Source organism: Ascaphus truei, chromosome 4 (genome assembly GCF_040206685.1).
Source record: "Ascaphus truei isolate aAscTru1 chromosome 4, aAscTru1.hap1, whole genome shotgun sequence".
NCBI classification, from domain to species: domain Eukaryota; kingdom Metazoa; phylum Chordata; class Amphibia; order Anura; family Ascaphidae; genus Ascaphus; species Ascaphus truei.
The window spans coordinates 12138975-12164407 of NC_134486.1; the positions used below are offsets into that span (position 1 = coordinate 12138975).

A 25433-nucleotide genomic window follows, 5' to 3' on the forward strand; every position below is an offset into this window, starting at 1 on the left:
GATAACCCAGGGGTGCAGGAACTGGTCTGTGTGTGGGGGGCTGTACCTACAAAATACATTACCATAATGACTTATGACTTATGACAACATGACTAGTCATATCTCAGGAGCTTCCCCCTCCAAAAAAAGAGGAGAGACTGCAGCCTCAATCAACATTTTCAAAGTGTGTATTTAAAAAAGACGTGATATGAGATAAAATTCCTTAGGTGTTGGACTTTGGATTGCAAGACCCTCAAAAACAGAGACCAAGTAATATACCGTAATGAAACTGTGCTAGCATGAAGCAGCAAGGGATGGGTTAAAGATTGAATGCAGACACAGGTTAGTTTGAAGAAGATCTGCAATATATCTTAGCAAGATCCAGGCAAATACAGCTGCAGGCAAGAAGTGGGCAAAGTCTATAGACAATTGACCTTCCCTGAAGATGACAACTTCTGCAAACATGGTTACCTGACTAACCTAAAACTGCTCAACACATCAAAGACCGTCCGTCCACATACACTAAGCCTCAGAAAGGAGATAACAGGAAAGTGCTGACAAGATACTTACAGCCAGGGCGGGGGAGCATGAAATATACAGGAGTAAGACCGACATAAGAATGGGATAGGGATACGGGTTTCTCCAGGTATATATACTGTACCAATGATCAAGGAGATAATTTTGTCTTGACCTGGTGTTTGCTCTGCGTCCTCAGAGGCAACACTGTTCTGTTATTCTAATTGTGTGCTGTGCGATTAGACAATATTTACTTTGAGACACGTCTCCGTGTTAAACTGGCCTTCCAGGGCTGGTACTTTTTCCCCGGGGGTGAAGCACATTTCTAGTTGCGACCACGCTCATGTTACAAAGCGATTTGTGGCGTCACCCATAGCAGAAAGTGTCCTTATGAAATGTTCTCTCTATATACCCTTCTTACACGTTATCGTTGGGGTACTCGTTTACAACCTGACCCTCCATCACTGCGGTTAATAGTGAAGTGGCCAGTGAATGCCTGGAGGAATGTAATTACCCATCAAATCAAGAGGTTTAGGTCGAGATCAGGGTGGCTGCTACGCGACGTGCGCGTCCGTCACAATTTCGGGATGTTCGTGGGAGTTTTCAAATTGAAAACCCCATCGGCGGCAAAGGACAGCGTTGACACTGCTACATTTTGCCGCTACAACCCAAAATTATATTTCGGGCTACAGTCGAGTCACGTGAGCTGGTTCAGCGAACCAGCTCCGTGACACATTCGCCACGCCCCCCAAACGCCGCGACCCAACTCCTGCAGCTAAGTTAGAGATCGTGGAGCTGCAGGAGCACGCGGTGGAGGCGCGCCCGGAAGCTCGCGGCCGTAGCATACACCCATAACTCGGCCTTAGACTACGTCTCGGCAGGGCAAAGTCTATATACGAGACAGAATCACAGGTTAGGGAGATTAAACAAATAGTTATTAAATAGGGGAAAGGTTGTGAAGTGCTGTAAAACAAAGCTCATGTTAGTTACGCAGAAAACCCAATTGAAAGGTTTACGCCAAGTTACAGCTAAAAATCAAACAAGTTGTCTACAGTACCTGCCAAACTTTCACAATGCAAGCACTGAACCCCACTTTCACAATGCAAGCACTGAACCCCACTTTCACAATGCAAGCACTGAACCCCCAAACTACCCGCGCTTCTCCCTACAGGAAAGTGCAGAGCTCAGAGTAAAAATAAGAACCAACCTGTCATTCATTGTGTAACAATCCTTTCAAATACAACATCTAGATAATCTTTATAATGGGAAAAAAGAAAAATACCTGCTGTGTTGGATCACTATTTTACACAATTGTTTAAATTGTTTGTAGTGACAGTACCCCCATTTGCAGAAGGAAACCCTTTGTGCGCTGGAGGGGCCGCGAGTGCCATGGAGCCGGAGACGGGCGCCTCCTCCGCTCCCCCATTTCAGATGGCATCCGGCGCTGGAAAACGGAGTGCAAAACGGCTAATAAAGACATTTTTCATATTTGAAAGTATTTTTTTTTTTAAATATATTTAAAATGTGGCAGGTTATGTAATCTGTACACACACACACACACACACACACACACACACACACACACACACACACACACACACACACACACACACACACGGTGCCTTTAAAATGTACTCTGGCTTTAAAAAAATTAATCCTACAAATATTGAAAAATGTAATGGCTTTAGCTCCTGCGCTTTGAGACAATGATACCCACTTTTGTTTGTATAAATAAAATATCCTATTTGTGACCCGCTTTCATTTTTATGGTCCCAGCATAAAGGAAATACTCGTCACTGTAAAAAGGGGTCAGACAATGTCTGTACAAAGCAAAGTCCCCCAGTGTCTCGTTACTCAACACGGACATCTCTTGTATTTGTTACATGCTTTTATAACAGCTGTCTGTGAGTAGGGTTACTGGCAATACACTTCTGTACCCCAGTCTGTGCTGAAAAGCTGTGCAATACAGCAGGCCTATACTTATAGGGCTCCATGTTAAAATGGCCAAGAAGTAGAAGGTGAGACAGAGTGCTCATTTGCATGTCATTGCCCAGAATCCCTGGCTGCAGTGGCAGCAGTGTATGCCAAGAGATAAAGGGGAACGGCAGTGTGACGGTAGGGGGTAACCAGGCTCTCAAATAAAGGTTAAGCCCGTTTTGGTTACCCCTGATCAGAGTTTCAAGGGGGGTTTTTGCGGAGGAACTGTTGTCAGAATGTGCCTCGTAGCTTGGGGTCCGGAGTTGTCGGTTCCCCTATAAATGTACCCGGGAATCATGCCCGATTCTCGGATACATGTAGGCACATTGTCCTAGCAATACCTCCCCTTGAAAAGGCAGCGCAACTCACCACTAGGGCTACCCTGCTTCAGCATAGCCCAGAAAGGAGAATGAGGCACAGGGATGAATAGGTATCCCTGTAGCTGAGGGAATCCCTTTGTTAAAAGGTGGGTACCCAAGGTGACCCAGAACCAGTGTAGGGTTTGTGGGTGCCCCAACTGTATACAAGGTTGAGGGGGGACTCAGAGTCCAGACTGAGTCCAAAAGCTAGTGTATGGGGAATAAGTCAGATAGGAATAAAAGTACAACCTCTCTTCTTCTGTCCCCGGTACCCAGAGACTCAGAAGTATATTAAACCATAGAAAGAAATAAAGACAGCGCACGACCTCTCAGTGTAAAATTGTACAGATATTACAATAAATAATGAAGTGGTAAAATATGTACGTACAACAAGGACAAAATCAGCTGGACAGGGCATGTTTAGGGTACATGTTACCGCTCTGATGGCAAGTCAACTCCATCTGGTGAGAATCAGCTGCTCCCACGGTCCTCCTCTCCAGTTGCTGCAAAGATTCTTTACACAGGCTGGATAAGGCTCAGGTGAAGACACTCAATCCTGGAACTCGTCTGCTTGATTGTAGAATCACAGATACACAGTCCCTTTGATGCGGCAGTCCATGCACAAGTTCAGCAATGCAACGGAACAAATCACTGCTACCCCAATAGACTACTGGCTCTGGGGGATACCCACACTTAAGAGCTCCGGCTCCACGGTGCCACTTGCAGCACACTGACGTCACAGGATCACGCCGTAACAACGACCGACCTGCGCGGACTCAGAAACAAGGCTGAAGGCCAACCGGATAAGCCACAGAAGTATGCAGGGGGAATACACTTGCCAACAGTCCGTTCTACGCATTTCGTTGGATAAACTAACTTCAACAGGAATGATCAATATGGTGTTGAGCCATCAGTACTGACGAGTAGCACACCATCTATTGTTCGCTTTATAAGGTCAAAAGGTATTTTTCCTTTTTGGTGCACTTTTGTGGTTATATCACTGATTTATAAGTTTAATTATATGTTGGCACTGGTCACATTAACACATACAGTTTTACAATGTGTGCGCAGTTTTTTCTATATATTTAAAAAAATATATATTATACCATAGTGTATTAAAATATACTTTAATAATGTAATGTGCTTGTTACATTCGGAACCGATGTCCAAACAGGCTGCCCGAGCGAACCCATAGGCGCCAGTGAGTCTGCTGGACTTCGTAGTTCAAAGCAGTCAGAGGATTCCCAGAGGTGGGAATAGCATTTGGTCAGCGGGGAAAGGCGGCAGTACCAGGTCCGGAGATCAATGGCAGTCGTCCAGGCTAATATGAAATAAAAGAAAGGAGACACAATAGTATAATTGTGTGTGTGATCGGTATAGATAAAGGTGGTAATGCACTCACATTTAGAGTAGGAGTATCCAATGCGCACTCACATCCAGATAATATGAAATAAAAGGAGGAGAAAATCCTCTCCTTTCTTTTATTTCATATTATCTGGATGTGAGTGCGCATTGGATCCTCCTACTCTACGCCATCCCCAGTGGTTGAAGAACCCACTTATTACCCTCTGCTGCACCCATCAACTTCTGCTACACTTTATTCGGGACTATAAGTATCCTTATTTATATTCACAGTATTTTTTGCGCTCGTTTTCTTTTTTACCCAGTCCTCCGGGATGCCACTTGTCTGCCAGACCTGGTGGAGCCTTTCCCAGCAGGTGGCATTGAGATAGCCAGGGAGAGAGGTGGCAGGCTTGCGCATGTCCCTTAGCCATTTCAGATTTCCCGCTGACCCGGCTTTTCTCTGGTTGGTTGCTTGGAATTTTCCCATGTGTTGATTGGTTACTGAGTTTTGTAAAGGAAACTCAGGATCTGTGAGACAATCAGATTGTAGTTCTCCGGTAGTAAGAGCGCAGACGGGCTTTTCAAAGTTGCTTCTGCGTGAATAGCAGAGCAACCGGCTTCGATTTCAAGCCAGAAAAGCCTGCCTGCCAGTGACGAAGTCCAGCATTCTGCGGCCAAGTTCTCAGAAACGACTGTACCGGACGTGGCTGGGATTTTATGCCGATTTGAGTTCCAGGAAATTTGGAGTAACTCGCCGTCAGGAGGGACCAAGTTCTCAGAAGAGAACATAGCGGTGGAACTTCACGCCGATTTGGGCTCCAGAAGATTCCGGGCTGGGCGAAGTCCCGGTCAGAGTAAAACTCTTATTTATGGTTCCCTGCACCTAGGAAAGTCTAATTTCAACCCCAGTCCCAAAGCAAATGTGTAATTTTTTGTCTGTATTTTGTATATCATTGTGTGTAAGCGAATTTGTGCGAATAAACTACAATTTATTTCATTACCTTGTTTTGCTCAATGTATGATCCTGGTAAAAAGGTGTAAATAACCTGGTCTCCTGTGACAGGAAGAGTTGCAGAACTGTTGGAGACATGTGAATGCACTCACAAGTTATCTTTTTATTTCTTACATGCCTTTACAATTGAGCAGAAATGGTTACCGAGAACTAATTCCCAGGCGGCTTTCGCCCGTAATGCGATAGATATTCACACCCTGCTTGTGCCTTCGTGAAGCAGCTTGCCCAGACTTGATTTCGGAAACTTGTAAGCACTCAGTTAATGAGACAGGATTTTTTTTGGTTCCACGGTTGGGATTAAAGCATTAAAGGGAACATTTCTGTAATCCCATCAAAGTAATCCTATGCCTAGAGGAGACTTCTTGGGTAAAAAGAAATACTTTCTTGCCAGGGATGAAAATCCCTCACAGGACTAAAAGCAAGCCAATGGCAGGTATATGTTTAACCCTTTCCCTGACAGAAACCAAGAGGCCCAGCCATTCTTCCGGTTTCCCAATCTTGTGATCACTGCAGAGAACGTCATTAGGGCAGCCGAAGTGTTATGGCCGATTACAGAATTGTTTGTATGACAAATTTCGTAGACAGGGATCATTGGAAGGGTAGGTAGTTGTTTTTAACAACCTTAACATCAGTCTCTTATCTGGCAACTGAGGACATGCTTGTTACATATAAAAAGTAAAAATGCATACCATATCCTTCCTCTAAAAGGGATCACAAACACGGAACATTTGGGGCAATTCGCCCTTTATCGAGCGTGATTACTTCAGTTTAAAAACGGGCGTCTTGCCTGCGAAGTACACACACACACACACACACACACACACACACACACACACACACACACACACACACACAGTTCCTTTTTTTTGTGTGAATATAATATATATATATAGCTCAACCCCGTTATAATGCAATCCGTTACAACGAGAATCCGCTTATAACGCGATGCAAGCATGGCTCCCAATTTTCGTATTTATGAATATTTTACAACACGATTATTGGCATCTTAAATACTTTATTGTACAATGCATACAATTGTACATTATTTCTAATGCGATGTGATTGTTTGGACCCCAAGCACAGTGTTATAAGGGGGGCGAGCTGTATATATTAATAAATATTGTTTATTTTTAAAACCTTGGTGTTTATGCGATTCCTGTGTCTGGTGGTGACCAGCCTCTCCCCGCCTGAACCCGGTACGGTTTTCTCTTCAAGCGTTTTCAATGTACAATTAATAGCGTGCCGTCCACTAGCTACAAGTCCTTTTTTTTTCTTATACCAAACGATGGAGGGTGTGATGGAAGATAATGGAGCATTTTCTAACTGATCTGAAACAGCTTAAGAAAAAGAAATAAAAATTTAGGAATATCAAACAACGTTTTAGCCCATTAAACCTATGGCTGCCATTAACTCACTTGAGACCAAAATAGGATTATACAGTCACAAACCGGGTCGACACTTCCCTCAAACTCCTAAATACATTTAAAAACTGCATATACTGTAAATCTGAGACGTATTATATTATTCCTGGGACCAAGTATGATAGGCTCTTTAATGTAACCCCGATATGTTTTACTATGTCCCTATAGAAATATAATGTCACAAATTCCAATTCATGGATGGAGGGCAAGAATTATTCTGTGCAATATTTATGTCCTTTTTCCTGTGGTGATTGAGCAACGAGGCAAACGGCAGGAGAGCCGACTTACTCGCAGGGAAAGATACTGATCTAAAAGTGTAATAGTATTATTTCACCCATGCCTACTTTTCCCACGGAGGGGTTTGGTAAAGACCTCTCGGTGCTGTCGGTATAATACCGGGAAACCCTCCCGGCCAGAAGCATGGTCTCCGTGTTTACAAAACGATTGGCTGTTGGGGAGGACCTCCTGACCAAAGCCCCTGCTGCACTATCCGGTAGTAAGTGATTGGATGTTGGAGTTAACCAGCATCATTCGCTGCTTGTGCCAGGCACAGACAACCCGAGGGATCTCCTGGACCATAAACGGTCAGACTTGGTGGAGGCATGGGTGCTCGGCGCACCTCCCAGCCATGTCCACCCACAGGAGTTCCGCAGATTGGAGAGCCACGTCCACCTTCCGATTTTCTGCCTCCAGTCCAAAACCCTGCCAACCCCCTCAGGCTCCTGCGACCTCCAGCAGGTTGTGGGACATAACCTAGGTATTCTTTGCACAATAAACAAGGTCCACCATTAAATTACGAGTTACTATAACCATCTGCGATTAAAAACAAAAATGTTGTTCTAGTTTGCCATGATTGATGAGCAGGCCAGGTGCCACAACCAGATTAAAAACATGAGTTAACTCTTTCGCGATCGTCTGGCGTCTCGACCACATGACCCGTTGGCGTAGCGGACACGTGATCGCAAGCAGACCTAGAGAGACAAGAACGGAAGTGGGACACCCTCCCTACTTTCATTACAATACGTCTCACGGACACCCACTGAGACCACGAGCAAGAGCAAACACCGCAACAATAACTAATCACAAGTCCACCTATAAGTGGGACATGCATGAAGCATCCGAAGGGCAGCCTCTAAAGGTTAAAGAAGAATTCCTCCCCCCTCCAATCTTATTTCTTTTCTATATGCGTCACAGGGATATTTAAGAAAGTCAGGAAAAAAGGTTGAATATCTTACCGCACTCCATTTAGATAATTGCAGCGGGTGTTGTTTTTTTTTGTACGGTGCAGGCAGTTGTAGTGTCCGGGATCCCATTTGTGCCACGTAATTTAAACTTGGAGCCTGATATCTTGGGTTGCCGCACTGCTCTGATAAAGTCTTACACCTGACATTATAGCACAATAAACTGTTTGTTTGCAGGTTGCAAACGCACAACGTAACGTTTCGGGATTCTCCAACTCCCACCCCATTCAGGTAATGAAAATGTTGAGTGCTGCTGCTGTAATATTGACACAGTTGTGTTACATCACACTGTTGTACTTTATACAGTGCTCCCTTAAGCAAGGTGTTTGGGTGCACAGGTACAGACTGGAAACCTCGGGTCACGGGAGGTGAACGGACTCTCGAGACGCAAAGCAGAGAAGAAACTTGACAGAGACCTTTAAAAAAACTGATATTCTTTATTCCTCCTTAACCCCGGAAGATAAATAATACAACACGAGACTGGCAAATCCCAGCCACAGTGCCACTTAATCACACTCACCGCTGTGTAATGGAAGCGGCTTATTAAAGAATCACTGATCCGTTTCAAGAAATGTCAACCCAGAAACGCTGGGTTTACAGCTTCTCGGATATTATGGTACCAAGCTTTTCACCTATAATATAAAAGCAGGACGGGGGTATTCTTTCCTTTTCCTTAAAAAAAAAGTAGCACCAGGAGTTTGCGAAAAAAAGCAATTCTGATCATCTGGATCACTGGACCAGTGTTTTCCACCCTCGTGACAGCATAGAACGCGTTAAAAGATATTCTGACTCTGTGGAACCATTTGAAAATGTATAGCAAGGCCGCGTCCATGGAACGTTCGCGCGGCGTCACGCACGCCTGAAGCAGGAGAGATTGTTGTCCTGAAGGTAGATGCGATGGGGAGGCGTGTCGGGGGTGTGACGTCACGGAGATGGTTCGCCATCATTGGCCGAGCCGCTCACGTCACCCTGCCGTAGCGCTACAAAGACAATTTTTTTTGTCTCCTCAAGCTCTGCTCTTGACGACGCTCACGTGCACACACATACACTATACACAATTTCATTTGCCTAGCGTGACTCATCGTGTGCTCGCCGCGATCAGCATTGACGCGGCCTGAGGCCTCGTCCAGGGTGGGAGGGCGCTCGAGCGCTGTGACATCAGGCACTGCGAAATTCCTGCCCAGCTAGTTGTGCGCTTGGGGATGCGTGCCGGGGGGGTGCGGCTATGACATCACAGAGCCGGTTCGTTCTCATTGGGCGAACCGCTCACGTGACAGAGAGCAGCTGAGCGCCGTGCTCTCACGTGCAGCGTGGACAACAATTTACTTTAATTGTTGTGATCGCTCGCGAGCAAGCAAGCACTCAGCCTGGACGAGGCCTAAGGCTGCGTCCAGGGTGAGGAGACACGTGTGCGGCTTACGCTCGGCGTATTTAAATACCTTTTGATGCAAGCGACCAAAGTGGCACTTGGTGTGCGCGTTCTCGGGGCGGAGTGGTGCTCGGAGACAGTTATATTTGTTTTCCCGGCGCTATGGCGCATCACGTGACCCGGTAAGAGCCAATGAGAGCACAGCAGTCACAACAACCAATCAGATGGAGCCGAGGATGCGACGTCACGCCCCACTCCAGTCTGACATGCCCCCCTCCCGTCTGTGGCACCCACAGCCTCCCCCCCCTTGCTCGAGCACGCAGTGAGCAGGACAGCAAATCACTCCTGCTCGGGCAGACTGTGACATCACGCCTCGTGAGCGCGCGTCTCCGCACCCTGGCCGCAGCCTAAGATGCAGAACCCCAACTCACATATCCTATATTTTATGAAAACAAAAGAAAAAACAGCGCAAAACCTCAGTGTAGTATTAAAAATATATTGAATATGTGACAGCAGGTGAGTATCTCACGTACATCAAATTAGATCATTAAAGCATGGCATGTTATGGACATGTTACCACATCGGCACATCAGCACTGCACCAGCACACGACAATCAGACCGAACGATGAGGCAGGTCTCTCTCACAGGGAGCCGTCTCTGGAACCTCAGCTGACGTATAGGCCGCCGGGTAGGGAAGAGATGTTTGCTTCAATCTGGAACAGCTCGTTTACTCGCTGGATGCGTGTATCAGACTCACGGCAGACCTCTGATGACGTCACCAAAGTTCCGTCGCGTCTTTAACCGGAAGAAGCTGGTTTAAAGTGTCCGCAAGGATTTTCACTCGTAGTGAACAAATGTCCATAAAACAATCAAATTAGCACTGGAACGCACATTCACGCATCCAGCGAGATACTCACCTGCTGTCACATTTTCAATATATTTTTAATACTACACTATGAGGTTTTGCGCTGTTTTTCTTTTCTTTTCATTTAGTGTTTGTGGTGCCAGTCCATGAAATATAGCAGCAGCAGCAGCAGCAACCTCTCCGTATACTACACTGAATATCAGGTTTTTTCATTTAATGTTTGTAATTGCACCCAATTGGTTTTAAGTAGATTCTATATATTTTAGTTATTGCGCATAAAGCTGTTTATTTAATCACATAAGCAATCACTATATCACTGTCTTGAGCGCGGTATCTTTCACTTTTTTGTTATCTCCTATATTGTATGTTTAATCCTATAGTGTCAGCTAGCATACAGCACTTTGCTGAGATATCACACAAGATATAGAGGGAAGAATGCAAATTAAGTGCTTAACAAATACAAGTAAACATTAAAGGAAATAACAGTCCCTGCCCTAAAGAACTTACAATCTAATGGGTGTATTGTGGGACATGCAGAGATAGAAATAGTTGGAAGTGCAAATCGTATAAAGTGTCAAGAGTGCGTATGCTGGGGGTTATGAAGTCACCTTACCCTTGTAAATGTGACTTCTCAGGTGGGTCTTGAAGATGGGGAGAGGGGGGCATTGGACACGTGGGATGCAGATAAGACAGGTTTAAGAAATGTGGAGGGGGAGAGCAGGGACTAGTGAGCTATGAGAGCACAGATAATAGGAGTGACTAGCCTGATTTATTTATCAAATGTTTTACCAGGAAGTGATACATTGAGAGTTACCTCTCGTTTTCCAGTATGTCCTGAGCACAGTTATGATAACAATACATGGTTACATTAAATGAGCAGGGTAATACATTATATATGAAGACATTGCATTAACAGTTAAAGAGAATATAAGTTATAGGCGTATGTAAAAGTTACAGAACACATTAAAAATATACAGTATGAGACAGCTTTAGTTTAGAATGAACTTAGACTGGTGGCGGAAGTGAGTCTCCGGTAGACTGTTCCAGTTTTGGGGTGCACGGTAAGAGAAGGAAGAGCGGCCGGATACTTTGCTGAACCTTGGGACCATGAACAGTCTTTTGGAGTTATAGCTCAGTTGATAAGTGCTGCGTGTGGTAGGGGTGAGGAGCTTGTTCAGATAGATGGGTAGCTTGCCCAGAAAGTATTTGACAGCAAGACAGGAAAAATGAACTTTGCGCATATGCACAAGTGATAGAAAATCTAGTTGTTTGAGCATTTTGCAGTGATGTGTGTTGTAGTTACATTGGAGGACAAAGCGGCATATTGAATTGTATAGGATGTCTAGTTTGCCAAGGTGAGTTTTGGGGTGCTGTACCATATACTATGTCCCCATAGTCTATAATTGGCATTAGCATCTGCTGTGCGATACGCTTTCTGACCAGGAGACTTGGGGACGATTTGTTCCTATAAATTCCACCTAGTTTGCATAGGTTTTAGATGTCAGAGTATCAATGTGCAACACAATTTTAAAAGGAAGTCAAACCATAAGCCCAGATATTTAAAACTAGCGACAGGGGCAAGGATGGTGTTAGAGTTGGTTTTGATCTGTAGCTCTGTCATTAACTCCTGTCCTTGAGGGACAGGGTGAGAACTTGGAAGATGCGATGTGATGCTACAGGATTTAGGGGTCAATCAGGGTGCGATCGGGGACTCTCTGGCTGCACACTTCAAAGAATCAGCTAATTAATGAGAAGCCATTCTGAAAGGGTTAATATTTGGTTCATAGCTTAACATCTGTACCAAGACTTTTCAAATGTGAAACATTCAATGCAGAGCGCAAAAGCCGAGAGGCCACAGAGACGAGATCCAAAAAATGTGCGTGGCCTGCTAATGAATAAAGACATACACCCTGTGGCATGATTCACCATCATGGGGTCTCAGGAACCAGGGGTCCCCGCAGCCGAGAATAATGCAGGTCCGCTCTGAAATCCTGTATGCATGGACCAACACACAGACCAAATAAAGAAGGACTCAGAGGTCCAGTATTCGCAGGGCCCTGATGAAAGTACAATTGGACCAAAATATTTAATTTCTTTGTATCTTCAATCCAACTATTTCCTTTTGAACAGAAATACTGGCGTGCCGAGTCGGTCTTCAATTGTTTTGTTTTTTTGTTGAAGTATTTCCCTTCTGATTTTTATGACCCGTGCACTTGTTTCTCCTTTATTGAGGTGATATAGATATACGCAGGAGGAGGATCCAGCACATTTGAGGTTAACAAGAAATCATTTTAAATTCTCCGGAAGCATGGGGTCCCCGGAGCTGAAATTAAGGGGGTTCAGCTCCTGAGACCCTCTGATTCAACAGTAGATAAAAAAAAATTAGATTCACAAAAAATCTGCCACCTTGGATTGCCTCCTTAATACGCCCAATCATAAACTACCCAAAAAGGACTTTGAAAATAAAATCTGGCATGTGCTCTCCATGGAGAAGCTCACAAGCTTCCCAACAGGTCGCTGCCTGAGTTATACCAGAGTCATGGACCCCTGGGTCAGATTTCTCCATGATCCGCCAATAGAGACACAGCCTTAGCATACTGTAAGACTGCCCTTGGGTATCACCAGCTATGGCCCCCAGTGTGAATAGATCCCAGGACAAAGCAATGTGACATTAGTCATGACACCAAACACCAGCATAGAAGAGAGTCAGACCGACCCCCACAACAAGACTCGACAAGGTATGTACACCCACAGCCGCATTATTCCCATACCCCCCATCCCAATAACCCCCCCCCCCCCCAAATGTAACAAGGCAATTAGACAATTGTTATATCAGACCACAAAGTGTGTCAGTATGTGACAGTGTATCTCCCTCTCACCATAAAATGTATGGGGAAATGTCTGCATTTTAAAAAGGTGGTGTATCCCCACGTATCTGTATTCTGTACCCCATTTGAAAACCGTTTTCTTATTTGTGCACAAAGTTTAAAAAAAAAAAAAAAGTAGTGATCTTTCCCAAACTTAGATAAAATGGTTTATTTGGTGTCACATGGCTCATGCAGACAAATCTGAGAAACATATTTTTTGCTAAATCCATAAGATTGTTGCAGTCACATGACTAAATATGCTCAAATCTAACCCCAATCTTGTTTGCCAACACAAAAATGGTTTGAAAGTTTGGTTGCAGCAATGTGAAAGTTTCACAGGCCACCCAAGAACAATCTACCCTTTGCACTCCAAGGCTTCCAGCAATCATTATTTACTTTAACTCCTCGACAATCAGGTCACCTACACTTCATTACACTGGGTTCTCTTCAGCGCTGGAAAGGCCTGTACCTTTAAGGGTAGGAATCCGTTCTCTTTACCCACAATACAACAATTTCTGGGGAAGGCGTCAGAGCGCTCCTTTAAAAGGACACTGCAGCCCCTTATCTCGCCGCCGAGCCACTCTCTACCAAGACATTATATTTTGACGGAGGACAGTAAACGAAATCTTAGTAAGCTAATAAAAACTGCACCTTTCCTTATACTGTATGTAAATCCTTCACAGCCACAATAAAAAGAAACTACATATGTAGCCGGAGTCATAGCTCCCGCTGCCGCGTTACGGCGAGATATTCTTTGAATCTGCGTTATCACTGCCATTAAATCCTATAGAAAATGTGAGATACTCTGCGTTATAACGCGATATTCTGCGTTATGAATGGGTGCAATAACCCGCGATACATCTGTAGGCAAAAACCCAAGATTGCACTGTGTATGTTTCTCTAGAAATTTATTAGAAAACGGCATTTTTAGGAGCCTCCCAATGGGAAAGTGTTTGCCGGTCGCGTGCTCTTTACCCTTAGCCCAGGGGCTCTCAACTTCAGGCCTCAAGCCCCCCGTCCCCCCCAACAGTTCAGTTTTTAGTATGTTCCTGCTTCAGCACAGGTGGTGCAGTCTTCGACTGAGCCTCTGGTTGATCCACCTGTACTGAAGCAGGGATATCCTGAATAGTCTGACAAGTCTAAGCGCCGACGCTCATTCCATGTGGTTTTCCTAGAATACAAAGCGGTGTCACGACATTCTCCCCCCCCCCCATCATGCCACGGGTATACTGAACATAATGATTGCGAGCAGCGACACGCAAAGGAGCACCGTGTGGCGGTGTCACTTTAAGCTGACACTTGAGCATTAAAGCAGAACCTCCCCAGATACCTATATGAGATTAACCCATACGTTAATACCTTGCACGATGAGCTCGCCCTGCCCCCACCCTGTGTTAAAATACTCGAGTTGCTGATTCGACAGCTTTTGTGGTCACCATGGTAACCCCTTGACCTACAAATCGGCTTTGAGTGGCAACTATGCCGGGCATTTATCTTACCCTGCTTCAGCACAGGTGGCTCAGTCCCTGCTTCAGCATAGGGACTTTGAGCGACAGCTGGAGTGGCTGTGTCATTGCTGACCCTGCTGCCTCATGGCATGCCAGCAGCAGGAAGCCCATGTACACACCATCATGTGTGGTTACCCGTGGCGAGCCGACAGTTAGAATCACTGTATGAGGAAGCTGCCTCCAGCGCAGACTCAGAACAATGTTATAGCCACAGCACACAGGGGAAGCACAGGAGAGAAGAGGAGGCCTGGCACGGCATGCAGGGGACATTATGCCACATATTGGCTTCCTTACTGGGGTCTGGGACAGGAAGGCCGAATCTGCAATTATTGGTAAAAGCCAATCATCTTTGCTGGACTCGCTTATCTAAAAAGAGCAACCTTTATTCTGCAGTAATACGCCCTATTAGTTTACATTGCAGCATGCTCAAAGTGGGCTGTCTCATCTTTAAATTACCATGTGGACTTTCTTCTTGTTGGGAAATTAGAGCCTTGAGGAGATGTGCAATAAGCCTGTGCCCTTTGCCTCACACTTGGAGCATGAACCCTGGCAGGAAGAACAGCTCAGGGGCAAACGTACAGCAGCACGTGTGTTATACACAGAGGAAGCATGTTACAGTATCTCTCCGTGCCGCCGAGCACGGGAGGGCCCCGCAACACCACGGGAGGGCAGATTCTGGCACACAAGCGGTTAAAAGAAAAAAGGCAAACATTAAACAGCGTGATCACATGGGCCTTTAATAAGTACCGCCCACTTAGTGTGTAGTAATGTTTCATGGGATAAAGAGGATTGATGCCTTACAATAACACACATTTTCAAATGATTTCAACCCAAGATTTCCAGGGTAACCACATGCATGTCAGGGTTTCACTAGCTTTATGAAATGTCATCTGTAACAATCTGCTATACAGAGGCAAATTCCCAACAGACATTTGCAGATTAGCAGTGGTGGACCACAAGTATATCATAATAAGCACGTATGAAGCAAACAAAATATATATCAATAAGAATTATTTGTTAACAACACCATCTTGCACATTGCGAGAACGGGATTGCGGCATCACGGTCCTCCTCATCCTTTCTTGCTTGGATTGCAAGCTCTTAGGGGTAGGGACTCCTTTTCCTATTGTTACTTATGGCAGAAGGGTTTATTCCCATTATGTGTTATATTATTATGTCACGTGTATTACCGCTGTGAAGCGCTGTGTATATGGATGGTGCTATATAAAGATACATACATCCCGTTCAGCGCGATACTGGTTCGCAGAACTATCTCCCTTACAAAAAACGAGCGTAAAACCAGTGGGGTCCGTACTGGGTCAGAGATGTGGCGGATCCGTCATGCGCACGCATGGAGTAAAATGAGGCAATGCTTCTGTATGAAGAATTTCTGCTGCGCCAATTTGCATCACAAGCAACTGTACCAAACTGGAGTTATTTGACCTTCTGGCATCCGATGCTGTTCACTTCTGCAAAGAGGTCAACGCCAAATCAGACCTGGTGCACAACGGACGCAAAACTGGTCTTTCTGCACGCAAACTTTCATTCAACGCATTATAACTCTGATCCGAAAAAACTGCTCAACAATGACTCTTATAATCACTCGCCTTTCTGAATATGAATACACATTCCACCTGTCTGCTGCATGCACATGTACTTTGTGGTCATCCTTACACCTGCCCTGATATATTCTGCATACATGTGCATGAACCTGCACAATATGCACATGACCTGTATGTGTTCTGAGATCTGCAGCATGTCACCCACATGACTTGTGTGTGTCCTGAGATCTGCTGCACGTCACATACATGACCTGTGTATCCTGAGATGTGCTGTATGTTACACATATGACCTTTGTCCCGAGATGTGCTCCAGGTTACATATGACCTGTGTGTCCTGAGATCTGCTGCATGTTACATACATGACCTGTGTGAACCTGAGATCTGCTGCATATTACATACATGATCTATCTGTGTGTCCCTGCACATGCTCTGAGCACAGTGACATAGGACAGTGCTGGCAGCACGCGCTGCCTCATCACACACGCGGTACCTGCACGTGGAGCTGCAGCCAATCAGCGCCCGGGCCGGATGCTGCGCGTGCCGCCGGCGGGTGCTCGCGCTCCGGTTCCTCGCCGGCTGAGGGTTACACACACCCCGGGTTTCCCCGTGCTCCGGCCACACTGCTGTACCGCCGCGTGTTCCCCCAAGGACAGCAGTGCGCCAGGGGAAAGATCTTCCCACAACAGCGGCTGACACGCGCCCCGCCTCCGCGAGCACAGGAGGGCGGGGCGCACGTCTCCTGGCACAACCAATCACAGCCTCGGTCCGGGGTGACGAGGTGGTTGCCGGGAGCAGCAAGGCTACTGCGCATGCAGGAAGCCACAGACCGCCATCTTTGTTATGGAGGGTGAAACGCTGATGTGTTGCCTAGCAACGTGCAGGCTGCAGCGCGCGCTCCATGTTGACAGGCGGAAGTCAATGGCAGTGTGATGCAGTAACAGTATGAGAGCTGCATCCAGCACCAGGAAACCAGGGGCTGTACAATCACATATACTAGATATATGGGTGCTCTAATGTGTTGTAGGTGCAGAATGATCAGCAGGTGCTGGTTTCACTTCAGTTTTAATTAGTGTAGCCACACCATCTATGGCTACTAATCTGCCCTACTCCTGGCCCTGTACAAGCAGGTGCCAGTAGTCAATATGGGGTTTCCCCCCTCCTTGGTGCTGCACTTGAGTGACAGTGGGAGGCGGTGACATCAGGCCTGGGCATGACCAATCATGGGATGGATCTGGTGCCCTCCTCCTGGCTATACTTAAGGGCAGTTACCGCCCCAAATTCGTTAGTGCCCTTGACCTGTAGTGAATGTTGAGGGACAATCTTTCAGTGAGTTGCTGCGTTGGGCAGAACCCTGCCATGTACTGGGCTGTACAGAGGAGACAGTAAACCGTTCCTGTTATTATACCTCCGGCCTGGTGTGTGATCTTACTAGGGGGAGAGGTAATCAGTTCTACCGTGGGAGATCATTTTCAGTTCATGGAGGCGCTGCACTGGGAAAGATATGTAGGTTATGAAGGCCAGAAGCCTAGTCCAGTGTCCCCACTACCATCAGCGGACGACTCAGCCCTCCTGTTACCAGCAGGTATGCATCACAGACGTAGTAATGGCCCCAAATCTCCCACCAGGTGGGGAAAACACTGGTACATTAGTATATAATCAACCAACGTTTCTGTTCCACCCGGGACCTTCATCAGGGCTTCCATATAATACCCTGAATTTAAAACTTACCTGAAAGCAGTGCCTGCTAATCATTATAAATATGGGGGATCGACACAAACAAAGAGTACTAAGATTGTAAGCTCCTGGGCAGGGATTTCCTTTCCTATTGTCTGACTTTGCTGTGGGTATTGTATTATGATGCCCTGTACTGTATTGCCTTTGTAAAGCACTGTGTACATTGGGCACGATATAAATAAAGATATACATAAATATAAGTATGTTTTGCACTGTTCATTTCGCTGCAATGTAATGGGGAATCCTGCAACAGCATTTTGGAAATAGGAAAGTGTCTGGTGCATATTTCTCTTTTTTAGAGTTAAAGAAAAAATGAGAACTCAAATGGAGGAGACAGTACTGAGGTGAGAAGATCATACAGGGTTCCGTGACCCCGAGGAGAAAGAGTGCTCACAACAAAAGAGGGAAGAGAGGAGGCATTAAAGCCTTCAAAGAGACAAACACACTTCATTTTAAAGCGGCAATCCAAGAAGTTTTTTTTGCATTATTTTTACAAAGGTTGGAAGCAGGGGGTATCCGGAGCGAAACCCCATTAATTTCCGACCGGTAACCCTTTGCTTCCGGAGATACTTACCTCCGTAGGGAGTGTTGGTAGGCGCAGGGTTCACCTTATGATAGAGCTTCCAAGCTCCCGCGCCCTGCGGGCCAAGAGGAAGCCACGACATCATTCGCTGCGGCTTCCTATTGGCCCACATGATGTGGGTGCTTTAAACTTGCAGTAGATATCAGCACCCCCTTCGGAGGTATCTCGGGAAGCAGGAGGTACATGGAGAGGAAATGAACAATGTTCAGGTCCGGAGATTCCCTGCTTCATTACTGTAAAAAAATAGAATAAAAAAGGCTTGGATTGCTCATTTAAGTCAGGAACAGGAACATGTACTAAACAGTGCACCAACCAATAAGGTAAATACCTTCAATACATATAAAGACATCAGTACATTCTCACAAAATCTTAAAATAGAAATAAAGAAGAAAATAACACCACAGTCTGTTCAAGGTTCATCCACACGCCATTTAAGAAAAGATCCATCTTTTATTCTAACTAATTAGAGGGAGGCTATATCGAGACCTTCAATAAATCTGTTCAGGAAGATATTGAAAAATTGGACAAGAAAAATAATAAAAAATGACCGGAAAATCTGAGTAAAAGGGAATGGGTAGCATTAAAGGAATTGACAAAAAACAAATACTAATTATACCTGCTGTGCACTAAAGAAAATAACCTAGTTAACCATTGAAAAAACGTATCAATACATTTTTCAGACGTTGTGACGGTGAATGGGGTTAACTAGGCTCGTCAATAAAGGTCATGCCCACTTGGTTAGCCCTGACCCGTGTGTTAGGGTCTTAGAGTGTCAGCTCTGGGACCCAGGTGTCGAAAATGTATTACTGAGACTGTGTGCAAATTATGCGACATTAAAGATCTATTTGTCTTTTGCCTTTACTGGGGTGCTGGGATCGGGAGATTTCTAGGCTGCAAGTTTCAGGGTGGGTTTGTCGGAGAAAGTCTTTACGGAATGTGGCTATGTATCGGGGTTCCAAAGTTATGGGGCACCCCAACGATGTATCCGGGAATCAAGTGAGATTCTCGGATACAGCCAAGCACATTACTCCGCCAAACTCGGAATCTGAAAGCATTATTACGACTCACTGCCAGGATCCCAGCTGCAGCATCATCCAGACAAGGTAAATGGGTATGAAGGGGTTAAACTATATCTGTGGCTATACAGGGGTCCCACAGGGGTTCCCCAACATAGCAGAAATACCCAGATGTATACCCAAGTACACTGAACCTAGTGTAGGGGTTCAGGAGCAGCTCCACCTAGGATATAAAGCCGAGCAGTTTTTACAGTGTCTAAAAGTTTAAATGTATTTTTCCATGTGTGCCAAGAATGAGGCTGGCAATGTAGGGGATATATACACTCTCTCCATCCCTGACACCAGAATAAGGACTCATAACTTTTAGCATACAGAACACAGGACACGATATATTTTATTAAATGGGTTCAGTTTAAAACGTATATAAATTGTTAACCTGTATATAAACTGAGGGATTTTTTAAGTCCTGGATTCCGGACAGCCCAGATGGTGACCAAGCTTGGTGCCTCTGTGTCTGTGCGGAGTCCGTACTTGAAAGCCTCAGGGATGCCAAGGTGTTAGAACAGGAGGGATACTGCAGTAATACTTGAGTACCCACATCCTGGGCTAAAACAAGGCTATCCGGCAACCATTTGCCCAACCCCAGACTCTGTGGAGTCTGGACAGTGGGTGAGCTCAGTATGCAAAGAGGCAGAGGTGCATGCCCCTTTGGCAGACTGAGAAAAGGTGCCCTCCCGGCATTACAACACGGCAAATTGGTGACTGGCTGGCAAGAGAATTCCCACGCTCTGATAGGCTGTAGATGTTTGTGAATGGAAGTCAGAAACCCATAAGAATCCTTGCAGCCAATCAGGAGCGCAGATTCCAAGCGTCAAACCAACAGCAGCAAATTCAAAGATGCTTAGAACTGAATAGACGCGAGCCGGCTTCAGATATTTTCAAGTCAGAAAAGTTTCTAAGTCACGCTTTTTAGAACGGTCGCGGTCGGCATTGCATGCCGAAAACAGTTCCAGGACTTTTGCGAGTAACTACCGGTCATTGGAAAGTGCTCTTAAATGGTCATCTTAAGGAATTTCGTTCCGAAAATGGATTTATTTGTTAGCCCCATTCCCAGTAAGTGTGTTAACCTTGAATTGTGTAACTTTGTGTGTTTGTCTTCTACAAGAAATAAATTACCATTTATTTTACCATCTTGTTTTGCTCAATCAATGATCCCGGTTATAAAAAGGTGTTAAGAAACCTGGCCTCCCGTGACAGGCGTTAGGGTAACACATACAGATGCAGCGGCCGTTATTGAAATACTTCACGCGGTGTATACCTCGAAATACCCATGTCATGGTGCGGGATTTCTTCCAACCGTACCGCCTTAAGACGCGAGTGTGACGATGCACGGAACACGCCCCCTGCGGCGTGTTCCCGCCTTACTTGTTGAATTTCTGATCGCCGCCCTCTAGCGGCGAGTCAAGATTATCTGATGTCTGTCTGTGTCCTGAACTCTTCCCTGCTTCCGCAGAGGCCGCGCCTCTGTTCCGCCCCTGCCTTGTCTTCTCTACAGGAGGTGACTTCAAGCATACTGAAGCAAGCGACGCCATCTTGCTTTCTGGCAAATCCTGTCCTCTTTCTCCTGACAGGAAGTAAGCCTCACTCTGACTCACATTGCTATCAGCTGCCGCTGCCCTTTAAATAAGTCAGTTGCTACCTGCCCTGATTCCTGCAAGTACTCTCATCAATTGCTGTTCCTGCCTGGACGTCCTTGGGACCTTAACTCACCTCCTATGTATTCTCGGATGACTGGAACTTACTCTTGCTAGTACTGAGGTTAGTTTACCGTGCGGGTAGTGTAGGACCTGCTGATTAGGGTTTACCTTGACTTGGTAGCAGGCTTACAATACTTTGGCCAAAGCATTCAACTAAAGAACCCTTACTTTGAAATTAGTAGTTGCTGCACTCTTCTGCTACTGGCACTTTGCCTTTAAGGAGGCTGGACGTCCTCCAAGGAGCATTTCTATTGTGACCTTGTGTTCTGGACACTTTCCTCCCCTGCTCCTCACTAGTGGCAAAACCTCACCCGCAGTGGTGCCTGAGAACACACGCATCCCTGCTCTGCTGCCAGAGCATGTGTACACATACAGCTGGGCCAGTCATGTCTCTGAGCTTGGCTCCGCACCTCCAGACGCGCCGCGCATTCTCCTGCGCGCGGTGCGCTCACGTGACTACGTGCGCCGTTCCCCAGCTGCGCGGCAACTTCTCCTATATCGTGTCTCCTGCAGCTTCCCCACCTCGCTATTGGGTCCCTTCCTTTCCCTCGGCTTGGGTGTAGGAGCAAAAGCATGACAGCGAGTGCAGGCGAGTGTATGAAATGGCATTTTAGTGTTCTGGCTTTTAAACACCTGAAACTGGCACTATTCTGAAGCCAGGGCACGTTGGTATGAATGGCTCCCGATAGCATTAACACAGTTCCCTTTTAAATCACTCCAAGTCCTGTAATATTTCCTCCACTTTATTGGGAAAAGGTAGCAGGGTACAGATGCTTGTGGATGGTGTGTATTGGTGATTATTAGTTAGGAACCGGTAAAAAGAGATGGCCTCACCAAGGGTTATAAACAGAGAAAGGTTCTTTACTCACTGTCTCCAGGGTTGAAAAGGAAGTGAGGTGCGGTGTGGGCAAAGGAAATGTCTAGGGGCAGACCATGTCTGAACAAACAGGAGGGGGGGCAGACTAGCCCATTCTGGTGAGGATCTCAGAGACTGCTGTAGCAGCTCACTGATGTCATGCTCGCAGGCAAGGAGTGCAACATTGTTGCAAGCCACGCAGGCACAGTATGTGTCTGCAGACTCCATGCAGCTGGGAATAAAATCTGACAGGCAGAAACTGCAAAGGAGAGAGGGGGGTGAGTCAGAAATGTGGCTCTTGTTCCATAACACTCCCCGTCTGGTATCTGTATGTAGCCCTTTTTGTGAACGCCTGAACTAAGGGACTACGGTGCATAAACCTGTGGCTTCAGGAGCTCTGAGCCTCCGCATATTGGGAGCCTGGGGGTATACCTTTATCACTTGTGGTGCAGCGCCTCCACTTACCCAGGATCCCCATTATAGAGATTATACCCTGAGCAAGAACCTAACAACAGCAGTATGCAACAGCAACCTTTTTATATCACACATGAATAACAAATGATATGCAGACTTATCATATAACCTTTACATACACACACACAACGTGGCTCGGCCACACCTTATTAGGGATAATGTCCTGTACATAGGTGGCTCTGCCACTCTCCTTAGGAGTATGTCTCATAACCAGTAAAGTATGGTACCATATGCATTCTCTCAGAAAACCCAATTAGTTAGTGGGGGGGCGGGATCAGCGCCTGGTGACCGGTGTAGGTGCACTTGTAGATAAGGATACCTTCCGGTCACTACGATGACCTTGACACTCCACAGGGGGTCCTGGTGTTAATCCAGCCTTGCGCCGTCTCTCCCTTCTGCAGCACCGTCAGATGGGAAATCCAAGATGGCGGCCGCAGCTCCGCAGCTCCGCAGATAACTCTCACTAAAGGGAAACGTCCCTGACGACTATGGGCGTCCTTACAAATACAGCACCCTACGATGGCAGGGAAAAGACTCCTGGGGCTGTGGGCATACCCTACCTAAGCAGACGGGTCACTGACCCTCTGCTCTCGCACACGAGGTTCCGCCAACCTCCTCCTTCACCTCCCTCGCTGCTCTGACCCACCGCCCACACGCATCCGGTTCCTGCATACACAGTCTCGCATCCCATTGGTCCTCAGCCTCAGCTGACCTTATCACAGTCAGAGTTCATAGTTCAAACCCCCTCCAAGTCTCTACTTATGATTACCCTTCGCGCGCTTCCCTCGCACATGCGCAGCCCAACTGGTACGCAGTAACTTCGCTGGCAAACAGGGACAATATGGCGCTGCCTATGTAATTGACAGCGCGGAACCTTTAATATATATGCACATCCTTACATTCTCCCCCCTCCAGAATCCAGCGTCCCCGCTGGACTACCTAACCACATATATATTTAACTATGTACACAACCCTCTCTTCCTAGATTAGGTTACACATCTCATTAAACAGTACCATCATAGCTTGCATCCTATGCCGAGCCCACTGCTGAGCCTCATAATGGGGTGCCCCAAACTGATCATATGCCATTCGCATGGGAGGTTGACTGTTTCTTTGACTTCGGCGGGGTTGATCCTCCTCTGCTCCCTCTGCAGAGTGCTCAGTCTCAACTGGTATTTCCATCTCTACCCTTGAGGGGTGTTCAGCATTAGCACAGTCTCTTTGGGGTGTAAAACATGGACTTTGTGGGTCTAGAGGCTGACTCGCTGGAGTCAAATGATCAATGTTCGGGCCAAAAGGCTATTTACCCGTGGCTCCTTCGGGAGATGCCTCCACGGCCGGAAGGCCCCTTTGAGAGGTTCCCTCCATTGTATCCTCAGAGGTGGCAATTTTTACAGTCTCTGAGCCATCCTCTGTGTATTCAACTGCTCCATCTAGGGCAGTGGCTGGGGCTTCCAATTCATCCGTCCCTACTTGAGGTATGAGAAGCAGATGATTCCTATGCCACACTTTTACGCGGCCTTCAGAATCCTTGATCCGGTACACAGGAAGACCCGGCATCTGTGACTCCACCTCATACACACCCTCCCGCCACCGGTCTGCCAATTTATGCTTCCCAGGAACACCTAAGTTGCGTAAAAGGACCGCATCTCCGGGGTGAATTTCCTTGTAACGTACTTTGTGGTCATAACGCCTTTTATTCCCCGCATTCAATTGTGCGGTCGTCCGCTCAGCCAATTTGTAGGCCAACTGTAAACTGTCCTTTAGTCGCTGAACGTATCGGAAATGCGTCCTATTGGATACCCCATCGGTAGATATCCGTAGGCGCACATCCACCGGTAACCGGGCTTCTCTTCCGAACATCAAGAAATACGGGGTATACCCAGTGGACTCATGTCGGGTACAATTATACGCATGTACCAATGCTTCGACGTGTTTACTCCACTCCGTCTTTTGCGGGCTCGTCAATGTACCCAACATATCCAACAAGGTGCGATTGAACCGTTCGGGCAAGGCATCCCCTTCGGGGTGGTACGGGGTAGTACGTGACTTGGCAATGTTCAGTAGGGTGAGCAACTCCCGTATCAGTGTACTTTCAAAATCCCGGCCCTGATCGGAGTGAAGACGATTTGGTAACCCATAGTGAATGAAATATTTTTCCCATAGTACTCGGGCTACCGTTACGGCCTTCTGGTCTTTCGTAGGGAACGCTTGGGCGTACCTAGTGTAGTGGTCAGTGATCACCAGAACATTACTAACTCCCCGACTGTCGGGTTCGATACAGAGAAAATCCATACACACCAAATCCATGGGACCCGAACTTTTCAAGTGTGCCATAGGAGCCGCCCTGGTAGGCAGTGTCTTCCTTTGTAAACAACGATTACACTTCCTACAATGTTGCTCCACTGACTCCCTCATTCTCGGCCAATAGAACCTATCCTGCAGTAGTCCAAAGGTCTTGTCAATGCCCAGGTGACCATGGTCATCGTGAAGGGCCCGGAGGACTAGTGTTCTCAAACGTTCCGGTAAAAACAACTGACGCCGATCGGGATGGTTATGATAGGAGATCACCCGATATAACAAACAATTGTCCATTTCAAACTTCCCAAACTCATTTAACAGGAGCTTCACCAAGTCTTTGGGGGCCCGCTTCAGTATAGACGGATTATCTTGCTGTACAGCTTGACGGGCTAGCTCCACTATGGGGTCTTGTGTCTGATAATGCACTAGATCCTTCCACGCTATGATATTATCTTCATTGATATTCATCCCGTCTCGACCTTGATAGGCCCGAGGAACAGCCTGCGAATGACATCCCAACGAGTCAACCACCCGTAATTCCGAGAATGCTACGTTGTCATCGACTATCGCCGCTACTGAACAGAGAGCACGAATCCCGGGGCCCGGTATCTCCTCCCAGACTTCCTCATCAGGGGTGGATTGCAGGCCAGGTCGACGAGACAGAGCGTCGGCACCTATGTTGGTGGGTCCG

General features: G+C 46.5%; 1 protein-coding gene across 3 annotated transcripts in view; it reads right to left on the bottom strand.

Annotated features, from left to right (window-relative positions):
• Positions 1 to 16762, bottom strand: part of SLC5A6 (solute carrier family 5 member 6) — a 62461-nt gene extending 45699 nt beyond the window's left edge. Inside the window, exons 1-3 of one of the 3 annotated variants that reach the window (XM_075595352.1) lie at positions 16512 to 16762; positions 6325 to 6524; positions 1778 to 1939 (exon numbers count right to left, since the gene is read on the bottom strand). The gene's annotated coding sequence lies outside the window, so the exon portion shown is untranslated. The remainder of the gene's footprint in view (positions 1 to 1777; positions 1940 to 6324; positions 6525 to 16511) is intronic. The other 2 variants (XM_075595351.1, XM_075595354.1) reach the window with 2 other exon arrangements.
• Positions 16763 to 25433: the final 8671 nt, after the last annotated feature.